Below are 8208 nucleotides of genomic sequence, written 5' to 3'. Positions count from 1 at the left end.
GAACAAAGTTTCATTTATTTAAAATAAGTAAGTTATCTCTATCATAAAATATGATGTCCATAATTAATAATACTGTATCATATACTTTTGCTAGAAAGGTAAAAATTGTGTTAATCATTGTTACAATGAAAAATAAATGTCAGGAAGAAACTTGGAGGTGAGGAATAGGTTAATGACAGAGGATAGCGATTTTTTTTAAGTATGTATTTATCTTTGAACTCGAGTTATATGCATCAATTACATATACAGATTATGGTATGTATATTCAAAAAAAGGATTTTTTCTTAAAGAAAAGCAAAATGAGGAAGTGAAAATACAATGTGCATTCTGAGAAAACATATTTGTAGTGCATTTGTAGTAGCCACTTTTCTGCAACACCTGATGTTGGGTACTTTGCATGGTGTAGATTTTGCTTCCTGCTCTGGAAGGTCTAACAGTGCTTAGCACAGATGAAGTCCTCCTGACATCACTATGGTGATGATGTATGAAAGAGGGAGAGAGTTGCATGGTGAAACAGGAAGCCAGAGAGAGGCTAGAAGTCCGATGACAACTAGGTTCTGAGAGCATGCTCTCAATGACCTAACAACCTCCCACCAGGCCCCCATCTCTTTAATGTCCCATCATCTCTAAACATCTTCTCACACACACTGTCAACACTAACTCCAAGGGGCACACTCAGACCATAACTAAACCATAGCAACATTTAAGTGGGTAAGGAATAATATTCACCTATTACATACACAGAGCAACTAAGAATGCATTTTTTTCCAAGGTAGGATTTTACTCTAATCTAGGCTGACCTGGGCTTCACTGTTTAATCTCAGGGTGGCCTAGAAATCACAGCAATCCTCCTCCCTCTGCCTCCCGAGTGCTGGGACTAAAGGCGTTTGCCACCAACCCCAGCAATGAATGAATTTTTTTAAAGGTCAAATTTTAGTAAACAAGCAAAAGACAAAAACAGGTATTGTAAAGTAAGAAAAAATAGGGCTGGAGAAATGGCTTAGCAGTTAAGGTGCTTGCCTGCCAAGCCAAAGGACCCAGATTTGATTCCCCAGGACCCCTATAAGCCAGAAGCACAAGGTGGCACATGTGTCTGGAGTTTGTTTGCAGCAGCTGAAGGCCCTGGTGTGCATATTCTCTATCTGTCTCTTTCTCTCTAATAAAATAATATTTAAAAGACACAGAGAGAAAATGTTAAAGCCCATAAACATGAGAAACATCCTGTCTTAGCAACAGTGGTGGAATGGTTATGTTTAACAAATGACTCTCCATGGTTGAAAAGCACTGACTTGCAGTGTTTGCTGACATCTCTAGGGTAAATATCATGGACTCTTCAAGCTACCAGTGCAATACCACTGAACTCAACTAGCCCTTAGGAACCCATGAGAGCAGATCTTAACCTTTAATTATGGAACTGCAAAATAAAACAATTAGATACTATTTTTAGCCATCATAATAGCAAAAATTGAAAACCTAGTTAACATCAGAGTTGGTAAAATGTGATATATTAGGATCTCTTCTCCATGCTCTAAGGATGGGACATATTTCACAATTCAATGATTCCTCTTTCAGATCTTTGTGTTTAAGATATGTATTCAGTATTCATGTCTGAGTGAATTTCATCTTTTCTGACATGATTTTGATAAAATGACATGCTTCTGGATGGTTTGGTCATGATTTATATGGCTTTACTAGAAACACAAAATCTACAATTTTACTTTGAAATGTACAGGATATAAAGAAAACTTAGATATGTTCATAAACAAAAGCTAGATCCTCAAGTTGTTCACCCCTTAGTCCTTACCTAGTCCTTCCATAACCACACTTCTCCCATTGTCCAACACAAATTAAAGATTTTCTACATATAGAATGACTAATGTCATTATCATTTCTATGTATATAGAGATCAAGAAAAACTTATGGTTGAAGAATGAAAGGGCATGCTTACAGAATCCAAATTAAACTTCAATGCATTTTTACACAAAGCATTGTTATTTAGAGTTTGTTTTCCTCAGCTTTGAAAGCAGTCATCAATTAATTGGGTATGATACATTCATAATGCATTCACACTATGTCAGGCATTATGATAGATGGTACAGGTGTGGTGACAAACATGACCCCTATCTTGATACATCAAAGTTTGCAGACAGGCAGCATCAAATAAATAATTTGGAAATGATTTGTCAAATAATTATAAGTGTGCAAAGTACTAGTGAGGAAAAACACAGAATATCTGAGAACTGATTAATAGGGTTAACAAACTTGATGTAGGTCAGCGAAGGCTTCCATAAGGAGGACATATGTCAAACTGCACTCCAAAGGATGAGTAAGAGTTACATGTGGAAAGACTGGCATGAGAGAAAATATTCCATGCATAGGAAACTCATGAGTGAGAACACTGGGATGGAAGGAGAAGAGTATTTTAGATGAATTGTTTTTTGGCTGGAAGAGAATGAGTGAGGGATAGCAGCAAGAGGAAGCCACAGGCAATGGTGCTTCTGAGCTGAGCTTTCAAAGTTGTGCTAAGAATTCTGGACTATACTAAATAAAACATGGTCAGTTAATTGACTACTACTAGGAAATCATTGAAAGTGAGGAAACAATGTCAGATTTGTATTTCTATTTTTTAATTTTTGGGGTGTGTGTAGTATGTGTGCTTTGAGTGTACGCTCTGGTGTTTAAATGTGTGCACCCTGTATTTACATATGTGGAAGCCACAGAAAGATGTCAGGTGTCCTCCTCTATCACTCTTCTACCTCATTTCACTGAGACACTGCACCTGAAGCTCCCTATTTTTAAGCTATACTGGCTGGCCAATGAGCTCTGTGATCCTCCTGTCTCTCACTCTCTCAGCAATGAAGTTAGAGGTATGTGTGGCCATGCCCAGCTTTTCTTTTCTCTTCATTTCTTTTCTTTTTCTTTCTTTCTATTTTTTTTTTCTTGAGGTAGGGTCTCATTCTAGCTCAGGCTGACCTTGATCTCACTCTGTAGTCTGAAGTTAGCCTTGAACTCACTACAATCCTCCTCCCTCTGCCTCCTGAATGCTGGGATTAAAGACATGTTCACTAGGCATAGCCCATGTCCAGCTTTTTATGTGGGTACTTAAGATTGAATTCAGCTGCTCATGCTTCTGCAGCAAATGCTGTTACCCAGTTAGTCATCTAAAACAGATGCACAAAGTGGCAAATGTGTCTGGAGTTCATTTGAAGTGGCTAGAGGCCCTGGCATGCCCATTCTCTCTCTCTCTTAAATAAATAAGTAAAATAAAAAAGATAATTCTGAATTTACTATAAGATGGTATTCTGCAAAAAAGAAAAAAATAAATAAAAAAGAAAAATAACAAATGAAAAAAATAGAAAAAAAAAACAAAAAAATTTTAAAAAAAGATAATTTAAAAAAAGATTTAAAAAAGAGGGTATTCTGGGGAAGAGAGAGAAAATTACAAGTTCAGGAAGGAATTCATTACTATGGTAGAGACCTGGACTAAAGTGTCATCAGTGAGACTGGAGAGGTAACAAAATTGTTTGAGAAATAATTATCTTAATCATTAAGATGAAATGTAGAAGACACAGGAGTCAGGGTCAATCCTAAATCCCCAGCAATCTCTAGCATAAGCATTTGAGTAAGTGGGGCTGCCACTTACTAAGATAGAAGAGAAAAATTGGAGGAAGAAAAACTGATATACTTAGTTTCTGACTTTTCATGAGGTATTTATGAAATACCATTCAGAGAGAACAGTTATAGAATCTAGACATAGAAGGATTGGGAGGAACATAAGATCATAGTGGGAAATAACATACAGTAAGACAATTAGATAACTTATACAGGATACAACTTTATGTGGGATATGGTACAAAGCTGGAAAAAGACTAAAAATTAAGTCAAGGAAACCATTAGAATGTTGTATAACAGGAGCTCTGTTAGACTAGGAGAGCTTCTTAAGAAAGATGGAATGGTTGATCTCACCTAATGTATTGGAAGACCTCCTAAAATGAGTTGCCTTTTGTATTACAGAGCCCATGGAGTATCTCAGTAAAAGTATTTTTGCAAGAGTAGTTGGTTTGTGATCTAGATGAAGTGTTGATGGGTGGGTAAGAGATGGGGGAGGAAATATAACAGTTAGTTCCACAGTTTTGAAATTACAGGGAAAACAAATACAAAAGGTTTTTGTATTATCTTGAAGGGGCTAACAACTTTTTATTTTGCCAAGTGGAAATATTTTTAATTCTACTGACTAATATTACCATTAAGAACATTAAGAAAAACCAATAAGGACATAGCAGAATAAAGGACAATCCTTGGGAGAAGGCAGATGATAGTCATCTGACATATTATTCTGTAGCACACTAGATGGTACACAAGGACAACATTAGCTTATTTCTCTTTTATAATGAACACATATCCTGATGATGGTCTGGTACTAGCCCATGGATCAGTGTTTGGTAACTTCTAGCATAGATATGTTGATACATTGGCTATACAGGTGTGAAGTGAGTAACAGGAAGTAGTAGAGTTTTTTTTTTTTTTCTTTCTTAACATAGGAGATGTGGTAGCCTGTGTGTATTATAGCCAGCTTCTGCTTGCAGTTTGGCATGTTCTGTTCCTGTTGTCTACTTGATGTTGGCCAGAAAGTGATGTTCAGCCTCTGCTCATGCCATGTTTTCCCCTGCCATCATGGAGCTTCCACTTGAGTCTATAAGCCAAAATGAAATTTTTCCTTCTATATGTTGCTTTTGATCCAGTGCTTTCTGGCAGCATTGTGATACTAACCACAACAGTAGAGAATTGTGTATGTTTAAATACTAAGGTTGTGAAGACTGAAAAGAGACAACATAATTTATAGCATGGAATTCCTGAAAAGACAGTACAGGAAGGAACCTAGAAGACAAATGGAGAGACTAGATAGATGCATATACATATAGTTGGTGGCTAAGAATTGAGATAATTCCTCTCTGAAATTTGTATTTCCCACATGAAGAAGACAAGGTATTCTAAGAGCAATGAAAGAAATAGATGACCAAAGTTTTTTTAAAAAAATATTTTTTATTTAGTTGAGAGAGAGAGAGAGAGAGAGAGAGAGAGGCAGAGGAAGAAGGAGAGAGAGAGGAAAGAGAGTAGGCATTGCAAATGAACACCAGATGCATGTACCACCTGGTGCCTCCAGACTTACATAGGTACTGGGGAATCAAACCTGGGTCCTTTGGCTTTGCTGGCAAGTACCTTAACCATTAAGCAATCTCTCCAGACCTTGAAAAATTTTGAAAGGGATATTAAAGATAATTGCAGGAGATTCACAATTTTGCCACCTATTAGCAAAAGCACAAAATGTCATTTGTTGTGAATTTTTACATACATATTTTATTATGAAATTTTGATAGTATTGAATCTACTAAATAGAGCTCAGCTTCCTGGATGCAAGTATGTAGAAGACATAGCTGTGTTTATATAGGATCAGGGCTGTACAGCATGGGCAATAAAAAGACAAGAAACTTGCATGTGGAAAGATCTGCCTCTCATTTCTTTGAGGGCAGGAGTGTATCCATAGCATGCTACATTAATCAAAGGAGTTCTCAGGGCTGCCAACCTTACAGTAGAGGTTGAGTAGTAGTATATTTCTCCTACATTAAAAAAAAAGACAAGAAACAAGAATGTTTAATAAATTGGCAAGTAAGGAAGTGGTGGATCCTGGAGTCTAAGCTGGAATAGAGAGGAAACAAAGAAAGGAAATAGTTGGTGAGAGCAGAAAGACTCTTCAAAGAGCAGGTGTAGTTAGCTAAACAATCAAGAAAACTATGAAGTCCATCTAATCTATAGATACAGCTGCTTGTGTATAAGCTGGATGTCTTCCATGTTGTTCTTCCTTTTCATAGATGACTTTATTTGAGAATTGTAACTTATATAAGGTTTCATGATATGGCCTGGAAATTCAATGCAATGATTATCCCTCAGCATTAGGAAAACTAGGCATAATTGTTCAGCACATGTCTGAGATTTCTCACCAAAAGATAGGGAGTACAGCACTCCATATTTGTATGGAGTGTGTGTGTATCAATAATTTCCAAACAGCCAACTTAAAACCTTTGGAATACAATTCAGTTGTAATTTTGTGATTCTTTATATAATTGTAGATGGCATTTGTCATATAATGCTAATGCAGTCATTTTATTTTTTTGTTTTTATTGACAACTTCTATATTTACAGACAATAAACCATGATATTTCCCTCCCCTCCTCCATTTCCCCCTTCATAACTCTGCTTTCCATCATATCCCCTCCCTCTCTCTGTTAGTCTTTTATTTTGATGTCATCATCTTTTTCTCCTATTATGAGGGTCTTGAGAAGGTATTGATAGACACTAATGCAGTTATTTTAGTTAATTGACTAACTGTTCATAAGCTATATCAAATATTGAGCTAAAATATGAAAATATGTCAATCAACAACAAAATCTCTGACCTCATGAAGCTTACATTCTAGCTAGGAGGTGGGAGCTTCTGAGAAAATAAAAAGGAAAACACATATTATATCAGACATGATAATATTCATAGTCAGGTCCAGTTGGTAATGTATTTTTCTTAAAAATTTGTCCTTCCATTTCTGGAGGCTGGGAAATCCAAGGTCAGGGCTCCAGCCTCTGATGAGGGCCTCACTACAGCATCCTCACATGGAAGAAGGCAAAAGGGCATAAGCTAGGAGAAAAAGCCTCTTTTACAAAGGCATCAGTTCTGTGTGTGAGGTGGCAGAGCCCATGAAGTTATTACCATGATTGCACTTAAAGACCCTACCTCTCTTTGGGAACACCTGAATTTTGAAGAGGTCACATTTAAAACATAACAGTCATCAACATTTTTCCATAATACTGGCTGAGGTCACATAAAAGTTGATGAACAAAGAAAAAAAATCTGAAGACCAAGCCCTGGCTCTTTCCACATATAAAGTTTCACTTAGGAGAAATCAACAGATACTCAATTGTAGGCAATAAGTCGGAGAAAAACCAAAGAATGAAACAAATGCTCCCATGTCTAAGATACCACCATGGGCCACTCAGAGGTGGAGTGGCATATCCATGGCCCTGGAATCAGACTGCAGCGCCACAAAAGGAAGAGAAGAAGAAGGAGACGACTACAGAACTGGGTATTTGGTGTCAAAAGGAAGCCAAGAATATTCTCAGAATTGGGGTTAAAAAAAACAACAACCAGGAGTAGGAGCCAGGCATGGTGGTGCATGCTCTTAATCCCAGCACTTGGGAGGCAGAGGTAGGAGGATCACCATGAGTTGGAGGCCACCCTGAGACTACAGAGTGAATTCCAGGTCAGCCTGAGCTAGAGTGAAACCCTACCTCGAAAAAAAAAAAAAAAATACAGGAGCAGGGCATGATGTGACATGTTTGTAATCCCAACAATGGGAGGTAGGGGCAGGAAGATTAGGAGTTCAAGGTCATCCTTGACTACACAGTTAAAGGCTAGTGTGAGCTATGTGAAAGCATGTCTTAAGAAAGAAAAGAAGAAAAGGGAATGGGAGAAAGAGGAGGAGGAGAGAGAAATGAGCACACTGGAATATGGGAAGGACTATCTTTATGGATACATTAGAGTAACAGTGAGCCAGACTGAAAACCTTCAATGAGAGGAAAAGGCAGACACCACTCTAACCACAGTCTACAGATGCTAACTACAGTGCAATGCCACAAGCTTCCAGGTCTAATCAAGGGCAGGCCCTGACTTAGGATGTTCCACTTGTTTTAACTTTTTCACTTTACAATGTTACAAAAGTGGTAAGTGTTCTTTAGAAACATACTTTGAATTTGGAATTTTAGACTTTTCCTGGACAAGCATCTTCCATGACAGGCTGGACAGTGGAAGTAAGCCATAGCTCCCAGCTAGTCACATGATCCTACAGTAAACAACTAACAGAGAAAACTATGCTACAAAGGGATGAGATAGTCTATGCATTTTCAAATTCTATTTTCTTTTTAAAGATTCCTTCCTACATATTTTATTTATTTGTAAGCACAGAGAAAGAGAGAGGGGTGGAGAGAGAGAGAACAGGTGTGCCAGGCCTCTTGCCACTGCAAATGAACTCAAGATGTATGAGCCACCTGGTGTGTTTGGTACTGGAAAATCAAACACAGATGAGGAGGCATTGCGAGCATGTCTTTTAACCGCTGAGCCATCTCCCTAGCCCTTCAATTTATGTTTTCTATTTAGAATGGG

At 37.6% G+C, this 8208-nt stretch overlaps 1 non-coding gene across 1 annotated transcript; it reads left to right on the top strand.

Moving 5' to 3' along the window:
* Window positions 1–5490: 5490 nt before the first annotated feature.
* Window positions 5491–5626, top strand: LOC123457963. Its single transcript, XR_006635309.1, has one exon. It is a non-coding gene; the product is annotated as a small nucleolar RNA U109 (small nucleolar RNA).
* The last annotated feature ends 2582 nt before the right edge of the window (window positions 5627–8208 follow it).

The sequence above is a fragment of the Jaculus jaculus genome, chromosome 1 (genome assembly GCF_020740685.1).
Source record: "Jaculus jaculus isolate mJacJac1 chromosome 1, mJacJac1.mat.Y.cur, whole genome shotgun sequence".
Lineage (NCBI taxonomy): Eukaryota > Metazoa > Chordata > Mammalia > Rodentia > Dipodidae > Jaculus > Jaculus jaculus.
This window is presented reverse-complemented; position numbering and strand designations above follow the sequence as displayed.